This window comes from Panthera tigris, chromosome A1, assembly GCF_018350195.1.
Source record: "Panthera tigris isolate Pti1 chromosome A1, P.tigris_Pti1_mat1.1, whole genome shotgun sequence".
Lineage (NCBI taxonomy): Eukaryota > Metazoa > Chordata > Mammalia > Carnivora > Felidae > Panthera > Panthera tigris.
The window spans coordinates 128012774-128039666 of NC_056660.1; the positions used below are offsets into that span (position 1 = coordinate 128012774).

At 40.3% G+C, this 26893-nt stretch overlaps 1 protein-coding gene across 1 annotated transcript in view; it reads right to left on the reverse strand.

Moving 5' to 3' along the window:
• The window catches only part of ELOVL7 (ELOVL fatty acid elongase 7), a 73058-nt gene extending 47000 nt beyond the window's left edge, over positions 1-26058 (reverse strand). The window contains exon 1 of the mRNA XM_042987350.1: positions 25999-26058. The gene's annotated coding sequence lies outside the window, so the exon portion shown is untranslated. The remainder of the gene's footprint in view (positions 1-25998) is intronic.
• Between the last annotated feature and the right edge of the window lie 835 nt (positions 26059-26893).

Sequence of the window (26893 nt, forward strand, 5' to 3'; positions counted from 1 at the left end):
CTTAGCACACAGTTATTATGCTGCAGGGCAGCTGTTCAAAATTCAACAGGACTCTAGTCTGTGTTCATCTACTAGAGCATGCAGCCTTCTAGTGTGGAGGGTGGTAAGAGAGGCAAGATGGCAAAAAAGACTTAGCCAATCAACCAACATTTGTTAACCCCAAAGTTGGCCCTATGCTGGAGATTCAAGAGTGGACCAGACAACCACTAAATTGTATACTTTGAATGCGTGGATTGTGTGGTACATGAATTATATCTCAATGAAGCTATTTTTAAAATGTAGACTAGACAGAGTTCTTGCCCTCTTGGAGTTCATATACAAGTACACAGTAATATAACATATGCTTTACAAGAGCAATGAGCCTAGATTGCTTTTAGGAGAGGGCACTTACTCCAATCTAGAGCTTGAATCATGGACAGAGATGAAGAAAGTCTTCCTGGAGGAAGTCATGTCTGAGCTGATCACTGAAAGGGTAAGTAGGAGCGAGGCTGGTGTATCCTGCAGAAATGTAACTTGGGGATTTCTAATAAGAGAAAGTTAACACAATCTAATCAAGCTGAGACTTTTACACCTGAGATGGCTTGTAGTTCTCCTTACTGCTAATCTCCCCAGTCTACCATATGGAAAAGTGTCAAAAAGGATAAAGGTAGACTCAAGGAAAGAAAGCTTAAGTCCTCCACTGGGACAAATCTCCTAATTCAGTAACAAAATCTAGAAGTGTCAACCACCCACCCTCACAGATAGATTAACACAGAGCTGAAAGTCTTTGCATGAAGAGGTCTGTCCACTGATAGATGAGGAAACAAAGCCAGCCTGCCTATTGTTAACAATTAGATGCTACCCTTCATATAAAAGAAACCATTTAAAATTTATGTGGTGAGTAAACTTAGTAGACTGTGATAGTTCTTTTAAAATTATAGAAAGTGATATGAAACTGAATGCAAACTGAGGAAGAAGTCCCTTTAAAATCTCAAAAACAGGGGCGCCTGGGTGGCTCAGTTGGTTAAGCGTCTGACTTCGGCTCAGGTCATGATCTCGCGGTCCGTGAGTTCGAGCCCCACGTCGGGCTCTGTGCTGACTTCTCAGAACCTGGAGCCTGTTTCATATTCTGTGTCTCCCTCTCTCTCTGCCCCTCCCCCGTTCATGCTCTCTTACTCTGTCTCAAAAATAAATAAATGTTAAAAAAAATTTTTTTTTTAAATAAAATCTCAAAAACAAAGTTAGTCACCAGAGTTTTCTAGCACTGCACAGAAAGGTGTTGTAAATGAAGGTTTTAAAAGACAGAATGATCGATCTCTAGAGAGAACAGGATTAGTCAAGCTCTTTTTGCTTTCATTTTACCAATTTTCTCACCTAGACCTAGATCTGCTAAGCAGAATTACCTACTTGCAACTTTGCTCAGTCTTTGCTTTGTCTACAGATATAACCAATTATAAATGAATGACTGGGGGGATTCTAGTTTATGAATCAGTTTCCTGAGTGTGGCTGGCCTTCCATTAACTCACTTAGACCTAAGAATGTATTTCTCCCCCTCCAAACACACCAAATGACTTATGAATCTAGATCTCCAAGGTGGCCAGTTTGAGGGCTGTTCATGGAGACCCCAGACACAGCTTCAAAGAGAAGTGGGCAAAATTATTTGGAAGAATTTACTTTGCCATAGCAATACTTCTTAACAGTAAGTGGAAAGTTCAGAGCCGGAAGCTTTACTTCTCCTAAAACTCTGATCTCGTGAAGAGCACCACACAGACTACACTGCAGCTAAAAGGAAATGAGAGGACCTGTGTGAAGTGATAGCCTTAGACCCAAAGCACATACAGAATTTTAAGTAGTGGCCTTTAAATATATGCTGCTGGGGCAGACACCTGGATGGCTCAGTTGGTTAAGTGCCCGACTTCGTCTCCGTTGAATCAGGTCTTGATCTCACAGTTTGAGTTCAAGCTCTGCATAATGCTTGCTGCTGACTGAGCACACCCCACTTCAGATCCTCTGTCCCCTTCTCTCTCGGCCCCTCCCCCCACTCTCAAAAATAAATAAACATTAAAATATTTTTAAAAAATAAATATATGCCAGCAAGCTAATGTAATGAACTAAAATTAAGAGAACTTTTATATAATACAATAACCAGCCTATATGACTTCTCCTAAAAGAACGTGATTTCTAATTGGATTAAAGAATTCTAACATGTTTCCCCTCTAAATAACCCACAGAAAATACTTTTCATTCTTTAAATGCTTTGTTCACTCCCCACTATACGAGAACATAAAACTATGAAAAATACTAGCAAGATAAAGAACATGTATCTAGAATCATAGAGCTGGGAAAGAATTTAAGAATTATCTAAATCTACTCTTTAAATTCAGAAAACTATATAGGCAAATGAGTATTGTATTTTTCCTTTAGCATTCTTCAGACTAAAGTCAGAAAAACCTTGGAAAAATCATGTTTTTGCCTAAACTTTGCACTGAAAAACAGGAGCTAAAAATGCGGAAAGCCTTCAGGTTTGCTAAAGCAGAGATGGAATAGGAGAGTTATGTCCTAGCCCAGAAGTCACAGTAGTTTTTATCTCAGATCAATGGAGTGAAGAGGTATCTCGAGCAGATCTGAGGCATGTCCTGGAATACTGTGTAATAATACCAATCGCAAGGTGAGAACCTGTCTGAGCTCTGCCAACCTTATCTAAGACCTGAGGTCTGGGGCAATTTTTAATCTTTCTGAATCTCTATTTCCTATTTACTAAATGAGGACAATATAGTCCGTCTAAAAGGTTTTGTAAGTAATGGGGTGCCTGGGTAGCTCAGTCTGTTGAGCGTCTGACTTTGGCTCAAGTCATGATCTCACAGTTCGTGGGTTCAAGCCCCGCGTCGGGCTCAGTGCTGACAGCTCGGAGCCTGGAGCCTGCTTTAGATTCTGTGTGTCTCTATCTCAGAAATAAATTAAAAAAAATTTTTTTTTAAATAATAAAGAATAAAAGGTTTTGTAAGTATTAATCAATGGCATGGTTAACCTTAGGCAATACATTGGGTAAAGGCTTTACCTTTACAGACTGGGAACAGTAAACTAAGATGCAAACCTGAAGGTTATTTACCTGTACCCTAGTACAACCCACAACACCACAAACACAATTCCAGACACCATAACAGGATTTTGAAAGAGGGCTGGCCCCAGCTGTCTCAACAGGTAGCTCTTAGGAAAATATACAATGACATTTCAGCTTCTCTGCAAGTTGTGACACTTTAATGTTTCAAAACCTAACCAGTACACTTAGGAATTTAGCACATGATTGATACATATGAATTTTAAATTACTGGACAAAATATAGATTATTCAATAAATAATGTTAGAGCAAACAGGTAACCAAGTGGAAAAGAAAGTGGAATTCATATCTAATCTTATAATCATATATAATCTTATACCAAAATAAATTTCAGAATCATTAACAATTTAAATATAAAAAATAAAACCATAAAAATACCTGCTGGTTGGGGGATCTGAATAAAGAGAATACACAGAATTTCTCTGTACTAACGTTATAGGTTCCTGTGCATCTATAATTATTTCAAAATAAAAAGTTAAAAAAAATACTTGCAGAAACCTGAGGTAATTACTTTGTAATACTGAAATAAAGAAGGCCTTTACCATGATGACACAAAGCACAGAAGACAAAGATGTTAAGATTAATTAAACATGCTCACCTACAATTAACTGTTTATGCATGTCAAAAGCCTAAGCATACAAAATCAAAAGAAAAAGAAAAAATATGTACATCTTATATCCTATTTCATATCCTGAAATACATGCATCTTATAAGCTAATGTCCTTAATATATGCACTGCCAATAAATTAATAAAAAAGCCAACAATCCAATAAAGAAATGGATAAAAGATATGAACAGTTTATAGAAAATGAAATAGAAATAGCTTTAAGATACATACAAAAAAAGATGACCAACCTTACTCAGTCATGGGACAAATGCACATTTAAGCTAGAGAAACAGAAATATCACTTTTTACTGATAAGATTGGTAAAGACCATAAAGTTCGACAACATATTTTTTAGCCAAGGTGTACAGAAACAGTAGTTACTTGCATACAGTGATGGAGGGAATGGGAACTGGTACAGTCTCTGTCATTAGACAATAACTGTTGCAAAGCATAAGTTCTGTATGTATGCATCTGTGTGAAAAGTGCATGTGTAAGATTTTTTACAAGAATCTTTTAATAGCAAAAGAAGTAGAAACTATCCAAATGTCCACCAACGTGAGACTTGTAACAAGCTGGTTTCATACCAGGGAATAATATACAGTTATAAAAAAAGAATTAAGTACCTTAACCTATCTGTCATGAAATAGTTACTAGAATATATAATTAATGCCAAGTACAAGATAAACATTTCTTTATTATATGCATAGAATATTTCTGGAAAAATCGGTAAGAAACTGATAACACTGGTTACTTATTTGAATAAAGTTAAAAATTAAAATACTAATAATATATATTTATTGTTTCCCAAATTTTATGGCCACACATAGAAGGGAATAAACTAAGCAGTAATGATCATAAGTATACACATTTGCTGAGTCCTTGGTACAAGCCTGAAGCTACATCATACTAAAAAGAGATTATTCACTAAATAGGGACAGTAACATCAACAATACAAGCCAAAGTCATCGGTAGCTCACTTTCTTCCTCATGTCCCAAATTAGTATAGACCCTTGAAATAAAGCACATACTCAAATGTTTACGAATGAAAGAATGAATGAATAAATGAATGAATGAAAGGATGAATGGACAGGATAGATAGATAGATAGATAGATAGATAAGTGGTTAGAATAAAAAATAGAAACTGTAGGCTGTGATCTACCTCTGCTCCTATTTCCTTCTGTCATTAGGCAAGTCTTACTCTCCTTGCGCTTCCCTGTACAAATAAGAGGTGTCAGAATGCATCAGTATTTAAGAACCATGATCAAGATCCCTACATGATTTGCTGGATAATTACTTATGTGGTCAGCAAAACAATGCTCACCCCCAACCCCATGAAACGTTCATGGCTTAATCCTTGGAATGTGTGACTGCGTTACATCGCAAAAGGGACTCTATAGATAGAATTAAGGTCACAGACGTTAAAGTAGGAAGATTATCCTGGATTATCCAGGTAGGCCCAATGTAATTATAGGAACCCTTACAACTAGAGAACTGTCTCTGGCTGCAAGAAGAGAAAGTCAAGAGACATGGCAGAAGAGGAAGGTAAAGAGATTCGAAACATGAGAATTCAATGCACCATTGGTGGCTCTGAGATGTAGAGGCCCATGTTCGAGGACTGGAGAGATGCCCCTAAGGGCATCCTCTAGCTGACAGCCAGCAAGGACATAGGGACCTCAGTCCTACAACCACAAAGAACTGCATTCTGCCAGCAACCTGAATGAGTCTGGAAATAGATTCATTCTAGAGCCTTCTGATAAAAGTCCAGATGGCCAGCACCTTGTAAAACACAAAGTAGAGCAATCAACCTTGCCAACTGGGACATCCGACCAAAAGAATAAATAAACAACATGAGTTTTAATTTGTGCTATTTTAATCCACTAAGTGTGTGATTTGTTACGGCAGCAATAGGATACTAATACACTACCTTTCTTTTCAGTTTAAGAATGATTTGTTGAGCCTCTTCTACATGTTAGGCCCTGTGCCACGTGTTTAGGACAGAAAAGTGGGTACAGGTTCTCAAAGAGCTCACAAATACAGAAACCCACTGACCTTTACAATGATAGAGGTTAGCACAACACACTACAGGAATACAGAGAGCAGGCCTCTAACTGGCCTCAGACAGTTTACTTACCACTTCTGTAATCCCTTCACCATCTAAAAAGCCCTTCCCCAATGAATTATACTATCAACCTCATAACAAGTCAGAAATTGCAAGTCATCCTAAATTCCACTGACCCCTCAAGATCTGTGATATATACCACCCTAATAATATTTCCCATAAAAATCCTGTTCTCTTTTCCTCACCCCAACTACTTCCTTCAACCCCTGATTGCACCTTCCTGATACTTATCATATCTTACCTGGATCACTTACCTCCCAACTAACTCTCCTGATTCAGTAGCCATCCATTTCCCACCATTCACATGAGCCAACCCTCTAAGGATTAAATTGATCATACTGTGTGCCAGCTCAAAAATCCTTCGAGATGCATTGCAAGTATCAGTCTAACTCCTTGGTTATCCTTAGCAACCTTTTTAAGCCCTACTATGGCAAAAAGTCTCTCCTTGGCTTCTAATCCCAGGGCCTAGGAAGGATCTGCTACAAAGATCCTTTGAAAGTATTTGCTGAAGTAACCAAATCAACCCCTGACTCCAGTCTCATCTCTTACCTTATAGCAGCCTCTGTGCACTATGTGCCTACTACTCTAGACTTGCCAGAACCAGGCTGCTCCAGCTGCCCTCTCTCTATGCCCCAATTTTTCCTCATGGCTAAAAAGCCATGTTCATCTAGCTGGTAAGCAGATCTCATTTTTTAAGATTTTGCCCTCCTCTAATAGGATCTCTCCTCCCTTACAGCTCAACCATTCAGGGAAAGTGTCTAGTCTCTTCTGTACCCCTGTTGTAAGCTGTCCCCTCTTCCACCATGACATCTACAGCAACCCTCAAGAGCAATGCTACTCAAAGGTAGCCTGTGGACTGGTGCTAATGAACAAATGGTGTATTACCTGTCTGGATCAAGCTATGTTCAGAAATCAAGTATAAGCGTTTAAAAATTTTTATGGCAATTGGACATTGCTGTGACATGCAAGTATGTGACACTGGTTAAACAAGATGTAGACCAGTTTGGGTGTTGTTGAGTTTGTGCGGTGAGTCACATGTGGTACAGACTGCATTTTAATCACATGCAACGAGACCACTTATTGGTTCATGAGAGAGTGAAAAAAACAAAAAACCCAATTGGTCCACCACCACAGACAGTATGAAAAGCACTGGTCTAATGCACTCAGGCATGTTCTCATCTCTCACCTTCTGATATGCTATTGGCTGCCTAAAAATGCAGATGTCTGATAAACATCAGTGAATAAATAAAGACATGAATGATAAGAAGACCTCCTGAAAGACATGATATCTAAGTTGCTTTTAGTATGGGGAGGAATTGAGCACTTTGAGGTACCAGAATGGGAAAATGCACTGAGAAAGAAGTGCTGATGAGGAATAGTGAGAAAAGATGTTGCATAGGCAAAAGAAAACTTTCAAAAGTGAAATATTATGCAGAAGCATAATTATGTAAGGGAACTCAACCAGGCAGTTCTGCCAATGTCTTACCACCCTGATCCCCTAAAGCTTATCCCCAAAGCAACCCCTTACTGCAGTGTCCTAGCCTCACCTATAGGCAGAGGGAGCCCCTGATGGGTTTCAAACCAGTATAGTGGCCTAGCTGTATAAATGATGAATGTAAGGGGGTGAGCATAAGTGTAGGGACACCAACTAGGATTTAATTACAATCATCCCAATGAGAAATGCTTAAAGACTTCAACAAGGGTAAAGATAGTTGGGTGATGTGCAGTGTCGTAGACATGAAGTCAAGAAATATTTATGAGCAACACAGGAAGGGTTAAGTGATTAACTACACAGGATTAAGGGAAAAGGTAACATGACTAAAGTTTCTGGTTTGGTTTGAGTGACAAATGTCTATGGTTGCAACACCAGATGAGATTAGGAGAACAGAAAGAGGAACAGGTTTAAAGGGCAAAGGATTGGTAAATTTCAATGTGACAAACCTACGGAATATTCAGGTAGAGATGCCCGATAGGCATTTGGGAGAAATTTCAAGGTGGAAGATACAGATTCTGAAAGCTTTCACATCTAGACGGTGATTAAAACCACAGTAATGGATGAATGAAGAAAAACAGTGGTGTAAAGACAAACCAATGGAGAATACTATCCTTTATAAGTGGTAGGCTGAGGGAAGGAATCTTACAAGGAAGAAGACATCACAAGAAATTAGTACATGCAGAATCACAGAAAGAAATGTGGAGACAATTCTGAAGAAGAAACGGTGACAAATAGCCATATGCATAGAGAGGTCCAGTGTGACAGAGCTGAATGGTCTCCATCAACTTAAGTCAAACTGGAAGCCCCTGTGACTTTACGATAAAGCTGACTGATGAGGCAGAAACCAAAATACGAAAGCTGGTGAGTAACAGAAGACACTGGATAGGCCACTCTCAAGAGGCCTGTTTGAAAAAAAAAAAAAAAAAAAAAAGAGACAAGAAGATATAAAATCCAGCTGTATCATTTTGGTAAAACCTTAAGTATGTTAAGAGTGAGAGGAAGAAACAACACAGAGAAACAAGGAAGAACAACCAATGAAGGTCTGGAGGAGAAATGGAGAGAATGGAGACAGATATGAGATGGTGCTCTTCCTCTAATGGAGCAGGGTGCCACCTCATTCTCCAAGAAGGGGAAAGAAAAAGGAGGGCAGGATGTTGAGGAGTTTAATAAGACAGAAGAAAGTCTTTCTCAGGGCCTGCGTCTGGGTTAGGGCCATACCTATGAGTTCCAATAATACCTTATTGCCTCACCATAGCATTTACCATGTACTGTAACTGCCTAATTTATCTGTACGCAGCACTAAACTGTAAACTCCAGGAAGGTATGGGCTGTATTTGTCCTGTTCACCACTCTATACTCAATGTCTAGCATAATGCCTGGCACAAAGTAGGACCTAATTAAATGTTAACTTGACTAAATGGGGCAGAAAAATTAAAAGAGATTCAGCAACAAAAGCTTCAATTTTTCTAGCAAAGTAGGAGATGAGGCCAAGAATTTATAAAATAGGGTTTGGTGGAATAGTTTTGGAGAGTATGGGAAGATCAGGATACCTTTTGAGAGGAATGGAAAAATGAAAATCCTTCAAGGGCAAATTTCAAGCAGCTCTTCTCAATCGGGGTTGCACAATGGAATCACCTGAACATTAAGAAATACTGATAATTGGTGGGGCACCTGGGTGGCCCAGTCAATTAATAATCTGACTTCGCCTCCAGTCATGAACTCACAGTTCTACGTCGGACTCTGTGCTGACAGCTCAGAGCCTCGAGTCTACTTTGGATGTCTCCCTCTCTCTCTCTCTGCCCCTCCCCTGCTCGTGGTCTGTCTGTCTCTGTCTCTCAAAAATAAATAAACATTAAAAAAAAAAAAAGAAAAAGAAAAAGAAATACTGATGTTTGAGTTCCACTCCAAAATTTCCAATTTCATAAGCCTTGGCAGCCAAGGCATTGGCTTTTTTTAAAGTTCCCAAAGGATTCTGTTATGCAGTCAAAGTTGAGAGTCACTGAGTAGAAGGATTAAATAATGTTGGTCCGAGTGAAGCTGAGACTGGAAATCATGAATTGGCAGAGTCACCATTTCACCCAATTTTCTGCAATACTGTTCAGCTACCTGAGTATATGTGCGGAGGACCACTGGAGATTCAATTTGAAGTTGGTGCTTTGCCAGATACAAATGAAAGTGAAACAAGTATATTGCTGACAAACTGAGGAAAAACTAAGGTCCTTCTGAGTGTGAAGAGAGGGCGGTGTAAAAGACCTGAAGAGGAAATTAACAGAAGACAATGGAGGAGGGGAAGGAAAAAAAAGGGAGGGAGGCAAACCATAAGAGACTCCTAAAAACTGAGAATAAACTGAGGGTTGATGGGGGGTGGGAGGGAGGGGAAAGTGGGTGATGGGCATTGAGGAGGGCACCTGTTGGGCTGAGCACTGGGTGTTGTATGGAAACCAACTTGACAGTAAATTTCATATTGAAAAAATAAAAAGAGCTGAAGAGAGTGACAATGTGGTTGGAAGATGGGATAATTTCTTCTCACCACGTGTTCATGTGATAAGGCTCAGAGAATGGTGATGAAAGCAGGTGGTAACAGTGCTGAAGAGGTTATCACAGTTGGGTCAGACAAGGAACTTTGACATACTCACACACTGGCATCAAAAAGGATTTTGCAGTTTCCCAGAGCAAGAGTAGGTGTGGGGATAGAAAAGTGGACTAATCAGATGCCAAAGTCCACAATGCATTGTAGAACTGAAGAGGAAAACTATGAACAAAGCACCTTAGCAAAGGCAGAGAGCACAAAGCCTGAGAGGGAGACATTCAGAAAAAGAGAGTTTTGTTTTATTTTATCATGGAAGTGGAAAAGTAACAGTTTCATTCAAACGTGGCAAGGAGAAGACAGGGGAATTCTTGCCAGTCCACCTTAGACATGTACCTTTCAATGTGATAGAAAGCCTCCATTTCTCTCACCTCTACATCAAACCCGTCGGCAGATCCTGACAACTCTATGTTCTAAATATATTCTAGAATCCAACCACTTTTCACTCCAGTAGTGGTCCAAACCACTGTCATTCTTATCTGATTTACTGCAATAGCCTCCTAACTGATCTTCCTGATTTCACCTTTGTCCTCGGTCAATGTATTCTTCACACTGGAGAAAAAAAAAAAAAAAAAAAAAAAAAATACCCAACTCATATCACTTCTCTGCCTAAAACATGGCAATGTCTTTCTACCTCATGCCAGCAAAAGTCCAAATTCTTACAACGGGCTATAAGGCCCTCCATAATCTGGGCCCTGACTACCTCTCTAACTTTTCCTCCTTCCCACTACTCTTAGCTTTAGCCACATTGGGTGTGGCTCCTTAGCATTCCTTGCACACATCAAGAATGCTCTTGCCTCAAAGCATTTGAAACCGTTATCCCCACCACCTGGAATTCTCTCTCTCTCTCTCTCTCTCTCTCTCTCTCTCTCTCTCTTTAATGTTTTTTTTAATGTTTATTTTTATTTTTGAGAGAGAGAGAGCGTAAGCAGGGTAGGTAGAGAGAGAGAGAGGGAGAGAGGATCCAAAGCAGGCTGTGTGCTAAAAGCAGGGAGCCCGATGCGGGGATCCAACTCACAAATCATGAGATGGTGACCTGAACCAAAGTTGGACGCTCAACCGCCTGAGCCACCCAGGCGTCCCTGGAATTCTCTTCCTGAAGATAATCTGCCATGGTGGTGGCTTCACTTCCTTCAGCTCTCTGCTAAAATGTCACCTTCAGCACTGCACTAACACATATGTCCCTATCTTTATTGCTTTATTTTTCTCCACAGAACTTTTTTAACATTATTTTTATATATTCCACCAATATTCTATATTTATTTGCTTTCTGTATCATTCCCCACACCCTCCATAACACCCTAGAATATAAGTTCTTCAAAGGCAGGGATCTTTATCCATTTTGTGCATTGCTGCCTCTCTAGCACCAAAACAGTACCTGAGATGTGGCAGACACTCAAATATTGTTCAGTGGATGAATGGATGAACCTTCTCATAAGCAGTGTACAGAAAGGGGTGGGAGGAAAGAGCCACATTCAGTCATGTTTGGAAGGTGATGGGACTGAGGATAGAAAAGCATTTGTGAACACGATGGAACACAGTTTAAAAGATAAAAGACAGAGATGAAAGTGTGGTTGACAGTAGGAAACAATAGAAAGGCTGTAATGCCCAGTAAGGGGTTTCTCTTTTAAGCAGTAAGCAATAATTACAAGAAAGAGAGGAAGAGTAGGAATCAACTGGTCTCAAATACCTTGCCTTTGAGACAAACCAGAATTTGCAATAACAGATTCAGCCCGGGTGGGAAGAGAAATATGACAGGAGCCCCAAAAGTGGAGGGAGATGGTATCCAGAGGTGGGTGGGTAGGTCATGTGGATTGATGAATCCTAGAGAACACAATAATCATACTAGTCTTTTCCATTATCTATTTGAACACAGGGAAAGTATTATAAAATATATAATAATACACATCCATAAAATACACAGATAGGCCCATAAGAGGAAGAAAAATAAGTGGCCCTCAAAGAAAATTGTGGATAAGAAAAGTAACTAATAGTAAGATTAAATTAATTCATCCTCACTTTCTATTTATGGGTACAATTCATTTATGCAGCCTTACCCACTGGAATGAGTGTTCCACAGAAGTATATATTTTATATAACAGAAATATAACAGAAATGCTAACCCCTAGGTGCAACCACTTTAAAAAGTACTTGTGAAAAAAAAAAAGTAAAACATTTTTTGAAAGATTTCAATCATCTTATATACTGAACTTTCCTGGATAATTCAAGGATATTACTGAGAGCAGGGGTATCACAACAGTACCCTCTGTGACTACTGGGGCTGAAGGTATGACCTTTGCCTACAGTAAAAAGTTCCAAACTTCCAGGCATTTCAAATACCTGCATCTGCTTTTAATAGATTTCCTGTCCCCTCCCTTGTCAGCCATCACATTTGGTTTGTCACCAGCATTCCCATTGCTATAAGATCCTACTTATTCTAATTTACTGTCCCTAATCTGCTATGGGAGGGGAAATAAAATAACCAATAATGTTGGACTATGTAAAATAATGCGAAAAAGAATATGATTAAACACCAGAGGCTCTCTCTAAAGATCAAACAGAAGTTTACTCAATGGACTTCAGGACACTGTTTTCTCTGCTCAGGTATGATTGCTCTGCTTTCTCACTGGTTTCAATAGCATTTTAGGATCAAAACTTCCTGATAAATGCCTTCTGGGTTAGCATACTGTTCCCGTATTTACGTGACCTTCTTCACTCAATTCTAACAAAATGATTATTATTAAGGTCTCAGTCTTATTTAACAAATTAAAAACTAACACAGATTTAGGACAGGATTTGTATTTATCCTGGGTCTGCAAAAGATTATTTCCAATTGAAAATGAAATCTATAATTTGGTTATTTTAATCAAATAAAAGATTTTCCCAAGGAAAATAAAGTTACATTTCTAGGTTAGTAGACATACTGATTTAATGCAAAATATATGTAAAGTATATTTGTAGTAAAGAACAGTGTTGCTAAATACCATTACTTAATGTTTAAGTTAAATAATTTTGATATGAAAGATTCCGGAAGCAACAACTTACACGGACATTTCCCCCCACTATTTATCTGGATAGAAAAACATAGCTTAGTTCAATCTTGTCTTGGTGTGGGCCTCTCTATTTACAGCCTTTTCGAACAATAGCTCAGCATCAGCAAACAGAAATTACAGATAATACAAGATTAAAACAATGACTTTCCTATAATAGTGGCCTTGGTGAATATTTACAAACATATTTCTAGGTAAACAAAGAAAGACTTTTCTCTCTCATTAGTTATACACAAGATACTTAAATAATTTCCATGGAGACTCCTTCTGGTGGGGGAGGAGAGAGGCAAGGGAAAAATTCTAGTTCTTCCGGCTTTATTTACCATTATGAGTTTTAACCACCTGATCTTTGAAATATTTCACAAGTACAAATTCTAACTGCCCCTTCATAAAGTAATTACCTAGAAGAGGCCACCTTGGTTAAAAGCCTCAAAGTAAATGAGCATGTAGTTTGCTCACCTCACCTGCAATGATTACCAATGAAGAGAAATAAAGAAATGTCCAGAATCTCAAACAAAGCATTTCCCAACCCAGTTTCTCCAAGACAAGTTTTGGCACCACAATCCACCCATGCTTCCAGGCTTCAAACCTTGCCCTCTATCTTTCGCTCATCCAGACCTTCTTCTCCGCTTTTCCTTCATTCCTCTGCCCTTCTCAGTCCTTTCCATTCATACAGGCACATGCCCATCTAGGCTCTGTCCTGCTTGACGGGCCAACTTCTTCTATTTCACATCTGACAGTGTCACAAGCTAGCGACCTGAACTGCCCAGCTCAAAGCACTGTGACCAGGTCTTTTCTCTTTTCAGAACCCTCCAGTAATTTATAATGTCGTGTTGAACCAAGCTGTAATTCGTACTTATGGACTTGTTTAACTGGACTTCATTTACCCTTTACTCTCCCCTCATACTCTGATTCCTGATCAACTACTCTCTTTAGTCAAGACGATTTTCTTGCTGTTCCCTGAATTCTCTCTGACACACCTTCGCAATAACTGAAACAGGAATAAATTATTCAGAGACACTCAAGATTTTGCCTTTTCTTTAAAAGTTTTGCACCTTTAAGAGGATAACAATTGTTTATTTTATTACAATGGTGTGATAATTGTACTGTAGTCATTGTTAAGTTCCTATCTTTTGAAGATAAACTGAAATATTCACAAATGAAGTAAGATTAGCCATGAGCCTGAGTGATGTGTACATCCAGTTCATTATATTGTTCTCTCCTTTTATAAATGAGGTTTTTTTTAAAGGAAGAAATAAAATTTCCATGTTGCAAATGCTTGTAAAGGTTTTTATTAAAAGTATGCTAGATGATTCTTGTTCTTCGTCTAAACAGTTCTCAACTTTTTTCCTCAAGAAAAACTTCAACCACATTTTAAAAATAGCCTTTAAGAAGCCGAAAAGCAATTTATTAAAATGTTCGCAAGAATAATTTCTGCTTGGTGGTATTACAGGTGATGGGTTTTCTGTTACAAGTTTTTTGTTTCATTTCCCAACTTCTAAAATCTGCATACACTTTTTCATAGTCAGAAAATAATCTGATTTTTCTGATTATATGAAAGTATTATTTTTCACATCGGGCACTGAAAATCTGTCTATATCATAAATCTCTATAGTCTATGTTTACCATGAAAAATATGAATGAAAAACATGAACATGAAACTCCAGTTATCTATAAAATATCCTGTAGTTTGACAGTAAGATGGCAAGGCAACATTTTTATGGCCACTTGGGAAGTGCATCCTAAAGAAGATAATTCTGGAACGATAGACTGGTAAGATTATGGACTCATTTTGGCAAGACCATCTTATTGACTCCTACAACTGAGTGCTCATAATGGACACTCTAAGAGCAAACAGTCCAGAGGAACTGGGCATTTCTCGGAATGTGATATACAATATTGTACACAATTTTCATTTTAAGCTTGGCTTGGGTAGGGTTCTTGCCTGGATACTGATACATAGCTGTATTTTTGGTTTGTTTTCTCCTCTTTTGCTGGTGTTGGTTTTTGTTTTTGTTTTTTAGGTGAAGATGGAGATAGAAGAGAGGGAAAGTTTCTCTTTATCCTTGAATGAGAGAAAACAGTTTATGTGGTTATGTGCCCCCGACATCATTCTCTCCTCTTCCATCCGCACATCACTTTATTTGGTGCAGAACTAGTTGCCCATTCTCTATGTGAGACCTAGCTGAGAGGCTCTCAAAGACCTTGCTCACAGTTCTATAACTCAGACTGAGAGTCAGTATCAGAAACTACAAGGTCACTGGAGGAAGGGCTCATGTCTCCATTCATTTACTCAATAAATATTTGAGCACCTACTATGTGCCAAGCACACTTCTCCACACCAAAGATACACCAAGATCTCTATTCTCATGCAGTTAACTTGTATGGGAAGACACACAAGTAAACAAAGACAGACACAAACATAAATAAGACAAATAGTGACAAAAGTTCTGAAGAAAACAAAACAAAACAGAGTGATATGACAGGGTCACCGAGGACAGAGGGCTGTTAACAGTACAAGGGTAGTTAGACAGATCTAGAACACCTGAGTAGATATGAAGGGAAAGTGGTCCTGGAGGGGACAACAAAGGCAAAGGCCTAGAGGCAGGAACAAACTTAGTTTAAGTCAGAGGAAGAGAAATCAGAGCACAAGGAGGAGAGAGATGCTGGATGCCTTGGGGAAGTGGATACATAAGGTCTTGAGGCCTAAATTAAAGAGTAGGGGTTTTATTCTAGGTCCATCTAGGGAAACCATCAGAGGCTTATTTGTTGTTGTTGCAGCAAACTATTTCTTTTCCTTTTTTAAAATTATGGTAAAATACGCATAACAGAAGCTTTACCATCCTAGCCTTTTTTAGGCGTATTGCTCAGCAGTATTTAGTACATTCCTATTGTTCTGCAACCGCAGCCACCAACTACCTCTAGAATTCCACATCTTGCAAAACTGAAAACTCATCAGAGGCTTTTAAGCAAAGCAGTGACATGATCTGACTTATGTTTTTAAAAATTAACTTGGTTGCCTGGTAAAAAATTGATTGTAGTGAGACAGTAGGATTAGGAGTTTATTGAAGTAGATAGATTGAGGATACAATTTATGCACATAGCTGACACAATTGCTGCTAATTTGGATGTGGGCATAAGATAAAGACAGAAATGAGGAAAGGAGATGACTTCTAGATTTTTACATCTCCAGCATCTAGCCCAAGCAAAGAGGTAACGTTCAATTCATAAATAAATACAAGCCTTTTTTTCCTAGAGAACTAGGACAAGAGAAATGAAAACTACCATACATGCAGGAGATGATATCTTTTTTCAGTCTGTACTAATTGCATCCTTGTAACACAGATAAAGTCTACACAGTTGGTTCGTGCCAACATTATATGCTTAATTCCAACATTAACATTAAAGGCTAATACTTTTCCATGAACACAGTTAAATTTTAACAAGCATTTTACATGTGTTACTTCATGTCTTTCCTAAATCAGTAGCTTTTATCCTGTGAGACTATAGTGCTATGGGCCATGTTCCTGAAGATTACATATGCACAAACAAGTTTGATGTTTGGGAGAGTTATGGACCTTCTGAATTCCATCCATGGACCAGCAGGCTAAGATGCCCTGCTCTACCTTGTGTGAGTTGCTATTGTCTATCACTATGAGAATCTAGACCTTATTAGTCCAGCCCTCAAGACTTTGAAGAAATACTTTCGAACAGTTTACCTTCATTAACATCCATAATAAATGAGTTATCAAGAGCCAGTACTAATGTAAAAAATACCTTTGCATCTTTAGCAAAACTGTTATTGCAAGTATTATAAATGGAGTTATTCAAGATCCTCTTTATAACACCAATGTGATAAATGCCTTCTACAATTCATTTCTGGGAAAAATATTACCTTACAACATTTTTGTTTTATTGTTTCAAAAAAACTAAACCATTAGAGTCGTGGAAACATTTTCTTATTTTTTCAATATGAGCTCCCAGCTAACAGTTAAAATTTTGTGTTCTGTTTATCACAACTACACTACCTACATTTTCCCCTTGTAGGCTTGGGTCTTCAGGTACTTATTGTGAAAATTTCAAATCTTTTTTGGAAAAAAGTGGAATGTAAATTATACATTATCTCATGCAAACTTTGCAACTGTCCTATTTCCTAAGCATATTATCTGCTCTCTTCCATGCTATTTTTCTAAACACAAGAAAATAGACTCAAAGGCCAAATACAGCAAGTGGCAGGATGTATAGTTAGATTAACTGTATTACAGATCCAGGTTTACCACTTGCCACCCAAGTGACCTTGGCAAAAATCACTTGAATTTCTCAGAGCCTCAGATTTTTGGTTTCTAAAATTCAGTTAAAAGCCCACATCACACAGGGTTGCAATAAGGACTGAGATGATGCATGCGAAAAGTTTTTCATGACATATAAAAGCAAAGAGGCAGGAGGAGGAGGAATAGCAGCTGCTGTAGTCCATGCTTGCCTGTTAATAAGATGACTAACAACAGCCCTTCCTCTGTCGGCTGATGAAAGGCCAAAGGTTGAGACTTGGCAGATTTTTCAGGGGGTGCCCAGCAAAGCAATGGGCACAACTCATTCCACCCCTACCCAGCCCCACAGATGCCTACTTCCCTGAGACTGTCAGGCAGCCACCTAAAGGGCGTGGACTTGGGCTAAGGGAAGAGAATGAGGACAGGAAGGGATTGTTAGATAAGACAACAGGGCTTGGCCAGGAAGGTTTAGTCATCTTTGCTAAGATAATGTATTTTTCTTTCACATTTTCAGTCATAGTTCAGGGTCAGGTTTTAACATACACAGGCCTGAGGACAACATTATATTGTTTGAGTTTCAGGTTTCCCTCATGTAACACAGGGGAAACATAATACTGGCCCTGTTCATATTCTACAGTAAAGTGTAGGGAATAATCAGTGTTGTTACTTGCAGACAAAGATGGGGTGGGGCAACTTAAGAACTTCAAAATTCAGTAGTAAAGGCAGCCTGCTTTCTGGGGAAATAAAGAGTGTAGACTCAGCTGATTGGCTCAAAAGGTTAGATGTCATGAGGATTGTCTTTGTATTAGGATAAACTATATGCAATTGCCAATCAGAGTTAGGGCTAACAAAGAAAAATAATTACTAAGCTATAAAAGCACCTGGACTCTGATCAGGAGAAGGTGTTTCCACTTCCAGGATAAACCAGCTAGTGGCCTTGGAGAAACAACTTGGCTTCCATGGGCCCCAGGTTCCTCATCTATCAAAGAGGAAGCCTAAATGATCTCTAAGGTCCTTTCCAGGTTAAAACACTTCAACATGTCATTAAGAAATTATCTCCATGCTCATGTGCCAATAAAGGTTCCACCTCCTCTCCATAGGTGCCAAGACAACTCTGAGGTGTATCCTGCCCTGAGGGAAGCCCAGCTGCCCACAGTGGCAGGAGCAGCATCTTGACCAACACATCCTATCCTAGCTACCTCCTCTCCCTCTTCTGTTGATCATGTCTAGAATCACCCCTCCAATAAAGGGCTTACCAAAACCACAAAACAACAAAACCCCTATATTAGAAATTCAGATGAAAAGTACTACCTTATGAAGTGGTAAGAGCAGAGGCATATGAGTGCTAGAGTTCAGACTAAACTGGATTGGATTCCCAGTTCTGTTAGTAACCACATGACTCTGGACACATTACATAACTTCGATATGGCATGAGTTTCCTCGTCTAGAAAATGAGAACAAAATGACCTTTCTGGTAGGGCTGCTGTGCAGATTACATGAGATAAGGCATATAGAAAATGTTTTACAATGCCTGGCATATACCAAATAGTCAATAAATGCCATACTTTCATTTTTTTGCATTTAAGTTTGGTCTTTTTTCACCAACTTGTAATACTTCAGAAGAAAATAATTACTATACTGCCATAACTGGTATTTGAATCTAGAATAAGTTACACCTCACCTAATCCAACTTTCAGATTAGCAGCACTACGAAATTTATTAAGTTTAACAAACTAGCTAATCCTATACTATGTTTTTTTTCTTTTTTCCAGTTTTTGCTTTCAATTTTTATGGCAGTCACTTAAGGGAGGTGGAAATCAGCTCTAGGTTCTATACATTGGTTCACATTACTAATACAAACTTAAATGCTATAGGGTTGCTAAAAGCCTAACTCAAAATAGTATGAGTTATATGCCATTAGCATAATATGGTAAGCAAAGAAAAAAATCTATATGTGCCCTGCTTTTTACATTCCCAATGGCAAAGTTTTACTTTGGTAATGTAGTAGGCCCACAGAACATCTACAGAGGCAAAACTTCTGACTACTCACTATCCTACAGCATAAACTATTACAGTTAGACTAACAGCATCAGCAGTTTTGACTGGTTCTGGTTAGTTAATAAAAAAAAGTTGTTTCAAGAATCAAAAAATTATATACACACCATATTTACTTTACCTTAACACATAAAAATATGCATTAATTCCCCAATTTCCCAAAGTAATTCCAAGATTTTCCTTGAAGAATTCCTCCCCAATATTTTTCTTATATTAACTACACTCAGAATTTATTTTCTACAATTTCTAGTTTTAATTTCCTAAGTAGATTGAGAACTAAAAAACAAAGACAAAACAACAAAACAAACTTGTAAAGCAAGGTCAGGATATTTTCTTCCAAATTTTCATAATTTTCTCTCCAATTTTTTAATAGTTTTTCTGCCCACTTTTTTAGTCTCTCACTTTTATGGACTCTTTCTAAAGAATTCAACATTCCCGGGCACCTGGGTGGCTCAGTCCATTAAGCCTCCAACTTCGGCTCAGGTCATGATCTCACAGTTCGTGAGTTCAAGCTCCACATCAGGCTCTGTGCCAACACCTCCGAGCCTGGAGCCCGCTTCAGATTCTGTGTCTCCCTCTCTCTGCCCCTCCCTCTGCTCTCACTCTGTCTCTCTCTCTCTAAAATAAACATTAAAAAAACAATTTTTTTTAAACAATTCAACATTCCTTTCACAGAAACCAATACTCTTCTTTTGCACTCATGTTTCATAGATTTACACGACTATTACTGATATTTCAATGATCTAATCATAACACATGTAACTGCCACCAACAGGCTTATGATAAATACTGTTGAGCCAGTAACCCAGTAGTTGGTAGAAATGAACACGCTGCACTCAACCTACTTCCTGGGAAAATGAAGACTGTAGGCTTGGCTGATTGGCTCAAACGGTTAGATGTTAAGAGGATTGTCTTTGTATTAGGATAAACTATATGCAATTGCCAACATCTAACTCTTTTACCTAGAGCAATGGCAAGTGCCTATGTTCAACCTAGTATTTTTAAAGAAATATTAGCTATACTTAATGTTAAATATATCCACTAGACATTTTTTTCCCTCCCTTTAAACAATGATTAGTAGTTCCTGCAGCTTTATTTTTTAACTTCCACTCTACATTTACTCAGGAACTCACCCTAAGCTACTGAATAATCAGTATCTGGACTCTGGTTTCCCAGGAATGTTACTTCTGCCTCCCACCTTGCTTCAAGTTAAAGACACACCTGTTAGAATTTCAGAGACTGAAGGTATAAGCATGTGCCTTCTAGCTAACTGAATGAAAAACATCAGAAGGATTAAAATGTGAGATCAGCATTAGTTTGTTTATTTGTTTCTGAGATACAAATCTTTTTAACCCACAGAATCCAACACAGCACTACCTGCCGAGAGAAGGCAAGAAAAAGACAAGCAAGAATGGGATTGGGCAGAGAAGCCCTTGGACAGACCTAGGGTTAAGTCATCCTTAAATATGAGCACCCTTTAGGGGCTCCTGGGTGGTTCAGTCGGTCGAATGTCTGACTCTTGCTTTTGGCTCAGGTCATGATCCCAGTGTCATGGGATCAAGCCCCACATCAGCCTCAATGCTGAGCATGGAGCCTGCTTAAGATTCTCTCTCTCACTTTCTCTGCCCCTCTTCCCTGCTTATGTACACACTCTCTCTAAAAATAAAATAATAATAATAATAATAATATAATAATAATAAATATGAGCAGCCTTCACTGTCCCTGTTCTGTCATTTGATTATAATAAACAAAAAAATCACAAAGGTGTTATTAAGACAAAACCCAGAAAGCTGGGACAGGAAGGAGGACAGGCTGTATTTAAATGAGGAGCTACTAGTCAACCCTCTTTTTCTAGTTTTCTCTTCTACCACTGACCCAGAAAGTCTAAGTCAGGTTTTTCTTTGTGATTGCACTTATGCCCTCACCAAAGTACCATATGATATCAGAACTCTACTGTCTCACGTACCCTCTAAAATAGCAATCCACAGAGTCAATATGCAAAGTGGGAAGAAGCTAAACATTGTAATTTTACTTGGGTTCAAATCCTGGCTGCATACTTCCAACAGTGTATACTGAGTACCTTTCTTCACTCTCCTGCACTCATGTATACTATGAGAATTATGGTGCAGATCTTGCCAGCTTCAGAGGATTCATGAGCAAATGCATGAAAAGTGCTTTGCTGCAACTATTACTGATACCTAAAAGATGCCAAAACGTTTCATCTCGTAACTGTCAATAAAAGATTTAAAACTGAACTGCAAGATTGGGTATTTTATAAACACGCAGCACAAGGACACCGATGAAAGCTTACTTTCTGTTCCAAAATTGTTATGCAAACAGAACATAAGCAAGATATCAAGCGGAAACAATGTTGGTGGCTGTCCTTTCCAAAGAGAAATGAGCTACGAGATAGCAATCAGGTAGAGAAGAGAGATAAAGCCTCCAACAGGGGGAGGAGGAGAGCTTTCAGAAAGGTGAAGTTGCAAATGCCAGAGGGATGCTTTTAAAATTCAAATGTGAACAGGTCCCTCACTTCCTTGAACGTTTTCAATGGCTCCCCACTGATTTTAGCATAAACTCCAAATCCTTCAGGTCCAACATGGCTCTTAGCAACCTCACCTCACCTCATACACTCCTCTGCAGTTGTTTTATAGTATTTCCAATTTCAGCACAGCATCTGCATTCTGTCAGCCTGAATGTGATTTCCTGCCTTCATCTCATTTCTCTGCTGCCCTAATACTCTTCCTTCTTTTAGCTCAGGAGCATGATTTTGTCTGCCTTCCTCCATGTGACTTCCCCAACACTCTGTGTTTCTCACAGTTTTTCACACTGTACTGGAACTGTTTGCCTCTCTGCATCTCACACAGACCTGGCCTGGCTTTAGCATTCTGCTGATCACCTTGCCTGACACAAAACTGACGCTCATTTAAATGTTTACTGAACACACAACTTCTGAAACTCCCTACTTTGGGCCAGATTTATCTCTGTTACCTTGTATTAGAGAGGACAAAGAAGGTAGGTAGCTGTTGTTTGAGGGCTGTGAGGCTGCTTGTCAAGAGAGATGAAAATCTGCCTTTCACCTGGCAGACTTATGTTATACGTTATACAGTAACTTAGTGCATCTGAATAATAGCCTGTTTGGAAATATTTATGATGGTGTGGCTACTTCTATCATTAACTAAATGGATAGTTTTACTTCCCAATGTAATAACATGTGCGCTTTTAATATATTTGAGTAAATTAGGAATAATTAGAAATCTCAACTTTTTTAGAAGACCAGTCTTATAAAGTGCCAAATTTGCATTAGTTTTCAACTTTTTCATAACTTGTGAGTGGTCCAAATTAGATGAGTATCTCAGAAACACATGTGAGATACAGTCCTCTCTCAAAGTGTATTCATGGCATGCTTCTTTGCATGCTCTATGACGTGTTGTACTGAAATTCAAGGCTAGTTCTCAATTTAATACACTAATACATATACAGAGTCTCCAAAGTTACTTGTTTGGTAAACAACATTCTAACATATCCTAAAACTGATGTTTGCACACATAGGACACCAAGAAGAATAACCAGTTAACATACTTGGGAAAGTCCTATTTCTTCCATTCAACTACAAATTATCTGAGGACATGGGTTTTCTTTTACATACATTCCAATGTCTGACATAAACAAACAAACTCCAGTTTATAAAGTGACATATCTGCCAAAGTAAGTATTGCTACAACTTAGATTTATAAGTGTTGTTTAGTGCACCTGTTCAACAATAGAGGATTAATTTATGAAATCACATTACAGTTGCTAGAATATGACACAAACAATAGGAATTTGGGAAATCGGATAAGATGAAAAATGCTTACTAGGTATTACATTAAAAACAAAGAATACTAAAATTCTACATGTACTATGATGTAGGAAAACATGCATAGAAAAAATGGAGAGAAACAAAGGCAAAAATCACAAAATATCCATTTTGGTAGAATTATGCTCAGTGGCTCAAAACTCTCATTGGTTCCCTTTTCTTACCATTTAGGTATCTTCTTGGTTTTGTCTTCTCACCTCAAACCTATGTAGGCACAGCCAACTCTTTCCAAACAGTTCCTCTTGGGACTAGTCCAGGCTCACATTACCTTATACAGAAGTTTTGGGAACAGGTTCCTATTAGGCATGTCTGCAGTCTCATCTCACTACCATCATATCTCCTACCAGAATAAGACAGTCATTCTACTGCTAAATATGTCTACTGTGGTAATCTCATTTATGTTTCATGCATTTTTAGGTATGTGTTATATTTTACAATAAAGATGACTTTTTTTTTTTTTTTTTGTAATTTACTGTGGTTGGTTCCTGTCTTGTTTTGCTAAGAATAGGATTCATCATTCTCTGTGGATATGGTCCTACTTCCACACTTCTAACTGTAGTGCTTACTCAGGATAACTGGGTTCCTCCTAGCTGCAGCAACTAAGTCACCAGAAGCTTTCCTCCCCCTCCAGGATGCTTGCCAGCTCCTCCATGTCTACCAATGTAAACTTCTTCACACCCTGTAAAACCTGGCCCACCTGTGTGCTACCGTAATTCACATTGCATCATATGTGGCAAACATTTAGCAAGTAACTACTAATTGTAAGGCCCGAATATTTAATGTCCTAAGCTGCTTACAATATTTTTTGTGGATGTGGAACATTTATAAGAGAAGATACCCAACTGGAGAAAGTGACATATGATAAGTGATGAATGAGTGTTCAGAGGTCGTGAAGGAGGCAACTAGGGAAGAAGGGCTGGGGAGGGGGTAAGGTTCGAAGAAAGCTAGAAGGAAGAGACATTGTAGAAGTTGAAGAGATACATCATGATTGGGAGAGAGGTGATACGAGACAGGACTGCTGAATTTTGCACCTGAGTGACTAGGATAATGATGGGGCCCGTGACATAAATGATGTTAACTAGAAATGCTTTGAGGCAAAACAGGGCAAGTCCACAAGGAATATTACAATATAAACTGACAGATGCTACTCTAAAACTGAGTAAGATACATGGAAAGCACAGTCTTAAGGCAGCTAACTAGAGGTGATAACTAAAGTAACAAGGTTCTGTGAAATCTCTAAAAAAATAATGATAATAATGACAAATAAAATAAAAAAGAACTTAAACTAGTCCAAAGTCATGCAAGAGGGAATGTGAGACTGAGAACCTGATCAGTGATGCTTCAAGGAGCTCAGGACTTCAGGAAATAAGGAGGAAGAAAGGAATTCTAGGCGAGGCAGTATGCACAGTGGTTAAGGGCCCCAGTGCTGGTCCTGAGCCCCGGAGTTGGAATCCTCTCCTGCTACTTGAGAGTCCTTGAGCAAGATACCAAGTATTCATTCCCTCATCCATAAAGTGAGATAACATAATAATTTTACCTCACAGGATTGTGGTGAGGATTAAGAGTTAATGAAAGTTTTCAGAACAGTGCCTGGCACAGAAACACTCGATAAATGTCTGCCGTTGAGGGGAAAAGATTTTTTTCTAGTCCTCAGCGACCTCGGGGACAACAATTTCTGGCCAGCAGTAGGAGCAGGAACTACAAGGTAGGGAAATTAATAAGCAAGTGAGCAGTAAGAAGGCAAAGGCAATCACAAAGTATGGATGATTCTTCCACGGCGGTTAAACAAAAAAATCGAGCTGTGAAACAAAAAGTAACCTGTGAGCATAGGGTTAAGTGAAAATGCTTTCCGAGGGGATAGCTCAGCAAGAGGGGAAAGGTTTGGCTCGCCAAAACTATTCTTGAGTGGGAGTGGGACTTGTTTCTCCTACCACACAGGGAGGTGGACAGGGTTAAGACCGGACCCTTCCTGTCCCGGCTCCCCAGGAGCTCGAAGGAGCACTCGCTCGGCATCCGGTAAGTTTGAATCAGCGCTGGCTGATGGAGGGGGGAGGGGGGAGGGCAATTTCCCAACCAACGATACCCTGGAAGATGAAACAACAGGCTTTCCCATCTCCATCTCCAGCACGACCTGTTCTATGGCTCAGTAGTCATCACCCTCCTCAACCAGCAGCAGTCGCTGGGACACCGTGCAGCTCAGAGGAGCAAAAGAGGCAGCTCCCCGCTGCGAGAGCAGCACCCCCCCCCCCCAAGTTCATTCCGACCTCAAGGACACAAAAGCGCCCCAGACGGGAAGGAAGCAGTAAGAAAGGGGCTCGGGAATTCCGGTAATGGGGGGGGGGGGGAGGGGGCAGGCTGCGGTAGGGAGGTCAGAACCCGGAGCTGGGAAAGTGACCTCGGTGGCCAAGGTCGAGGAGGTCCCTCCAGTCCCAGGGGCGAGCACCTTTGCCCTCCCGCCCGGAGCACCAGGGTCCCCGCCCACAGGGAGCGCTCGGGGAGGCTCAGAGCCCTGGGGCGGCCCGGGAGCACCGGCCCTCTGGGATGCCGGGGCGGCGGGGGGCTCCCAGGGAGCGCGCAGGTGAGCGCGGCGGCCCCGCCCTCCCGCGGGAAGGGCCTTCTCTCTCTGCGCCCACAGGCCGCGGTTCGAGAACTTCCGAAGCGCCTGCACACAGCCCGGGGAGGGCCTGGCCACGCTCCCGGGTTTCCCGCACCCGGATCCCGCCGCCGCGCGCTGCGCCCAGGTTCCTCCATCCGGCTGCTCCGGACTCCTGCCGGCGGGGTCTCTCTCCCTTCCCCCATGTCTTCTCCGCACCCCGCAAAAGTTTGGTCCCAGCGCAGGGGCTGGGAGTCCCGCACTCACCCCACGGAGAGCGGAGCCGAAGCGGCAAGGCGCGCGCGGGAGCAGAGGGCGGCGGCGGGCGGCGGCGCGAGCGCAGAGCTCCTCACAGCGGCCCCTGCTGCTCCGGCCGCCGACAGAGCTGGAAAAGGGGAGGAGGCCGCCGGGATGTCACCTGCCCGCTCTCCCACCCCGCCGCGTGACGCCGCGCAGCACCGCCCCCGCCCGCCGCCGCCAGGTACCCGCGAGGGGCGGGAAGGAGGAGCCAGCCGCCATCCGGGAACGAGCGCCCCGCCTCCGCCCGCCTCAGCGGCCAGACCCTCGGAGCCCCGCGGGCCACTTTGGAGTACGGGTTCCGGCCTTTGGACTGTTATGTTTCTTTTTGAGCACTGATGCCATCCCTTGAGGTCATCTCGAGGCGTGACATAAATAGTGTGAAAGTTGTCGTCATGCATGACTCAGGAATGAGTTGTAGAAAAATGTGAGAAGAGGAAACCTGGTCCCGGTCAGGCTGGAGTGGAGAGAGGGAGAAAAGAAGGAATCCCCGCTCCTGAAAAAGCTATTGGGAGGGTCAACTCCTATTTAAAATGAAGGCCACCAATATATGTATGGGGGGGTGGGAGCGAGGGGAGGGTGGGTGATGGGTATTGAGGAGGGCACCTTTTGGGATGAGCACTGGGTGTTGTATGGAAACCAATTTGACAATAAATTTCATATATTGAAAAAAAAATTTTAAATGGAGGCCACCACGGCGAGAAGCCCAATTTGGGTCAACTCCATCCCTGCTTAGTAAGAAACTGGCAAAAATTGCTGCAAATATTGGGGAGTGGAGGGGGTTTTTAGAGCAGTGGGGAGCAAATGTAAAATCTAAATTAACTTTTTTCCTGATTAGTCACTGCAAAGAACAAAGTCTAGCAAA